The sequence below is a fragment of the Oratosquilla oratoria genome, chromosome 22 (assembly GCF_046742065.1).
Source record: "Oratosquilla oratoria isolate Oo_2021 chromosome 22, ASM4674206v1, whole genome shotgun sequence".
In the NCBI taxonomy this organism is placed as follows: domain Eukaryota; kingdom Metazoa; phylum Arthropoda; class Malacostraca; order Stomatopoda; family Squillidae; genus Oratosquilla; species Oratosquilla oratoria.
The window spans coordinates 6,541,602-6,543,365 of NC_134798.1; positions in this window are offsets into that span (position 1 = coordinate 6,541,602).

Below are 1,764 nucleotides of genomic sequence, written 5' to 3' on the forward strand. Positions count from 1 at the left end.
GAAGCAAATATATCTTGCCTTGCCCTTTGCATTCGTTTTTACAGTACAAGTAAAAAGTCTGTAGTTGACACTTTCTATCGTCCACTACCAATAGAAAATGCTACAACTGATACTCTCTATCAAACTGTTAAAAGATGCTTGGCTGAGGACGGCCTAGGTGTGAAAAAAATGATAGGCCTAGGGACTGATGGAGCCAGTTCGATGATCGGTCGAACTCATTCACCCTCAACACTTTTAAGAGTTGATAATCCTGAATTAACCCTGTTTAGGTGTGTGTGCCACTCCCTTCACTTTGCGGCCAGTAAGGCTTCTGAATGCCTTCCTATAATTGTTGATTTTGTAGTTAGAGAAACTCATAATTGGTTTTCTACTAGTCCTAAGAGGACTAATGAGTATCAGTCTATATACAGTGTTAGAAAACAGTGTACCTAAGAAGGTGCCGGGACTGGCAGGCACACGCTGGTTGGCAAGGTTGGAAGCAGTTAGTATAATTATCGATCAGTGGGAGGCTCTAAAGCTTCATTTTGACCTGAGTGCTTCCAAAGAACGTTGTTACACAGCGAAAACCCTGTCTGATGCATACAGAGATGACCAGAATAAATTGTATTTGTTGTTTGTCAGAAAAACTCTGAAAGAAATAGTGTTAATAAGATTTTCCAGTCACAAACTGCAGATGTCACAAAAGTAACACAGGATCTCATTGCAATGTATCGTAATCTAATGAACATTGTAGTAAATGGAAAGCACTTGTCAAAATGTTCTGATGAAAACCTACCCAAACTTAAATTTCTGGATCATGTTGTGCTATGTGAGGCAATGAACTTTGGATATGAGTTCACCACATATGCATCTGCTTGTTCTTTAACTGTAGCTCAAGTTCACTATATCAAAGAGCGGTGTAAAGAGTTTGTGGTTGAACTCATAAAACAAGTTCAGATGCGCTTACCTGATAATGTTGAGATACTTATGATGTTGAAAATTTTCCATCCTTCCATTGCCACATCGCAGATTAAAGACCCTGTTGCTCTAATTGGTGCTAGGTATCGGTCTACCTTTGAGGATCTAGATGGTCTTGAAAATAAATGGAGTTCAATGTGTCTTCAGCAGTGGCCTAAAAGTTGCTTGGGTAATGTAGTAAGTTTTTGGACTGAGGTAAATGGAAGGGAAATTTCTGCAGGACAAAAAATGTTCCCAAACATTTCAGGCCTCGTACTGGCATTATTGTCCCTTCCATTTTCAAATGCCTCAGTAGAAAGAATTTTCTCTCAAATGAATGTTGTTCACTCGAAACTGAGAAATCGTCTAAAGGTTAGGTCGGTAGAAGCATTGTTGCAGATAAGGTATGGGTTGGTTCATTATTATCAGTCGTGTGTAAACTTTCAGCCCACTGATGACATGATAAGGAATTTCGGTGCTAAAGGTTTTAGAGAGGAAGAGGAGGAGGAGGAAAATGTCATTAATCTTGATTTAATGCAGTAAGAAACTGAGACTGTAGGTAACTATAAATCTAATTATTGTCATTATGATGTTTGTATTGCAAAGTTTTGGTTGGCCTACTGTAGCTGCAGGCTGTCTATAGAACAGTCATAATGGAAAGACCTAGTTTTTAAGTTTATATAGTTGTTAAATATTAAGTAACTTTTTTTTAAGGATTTTTTTTTAATTTTCTTCATCAATAATAAACTTATATGAAATAATGCTGTATTAATTTTGTGGGAATTTTTGTGGGATTTTAATTTCAGTTTGTGAAATCTGTGGGGCAAA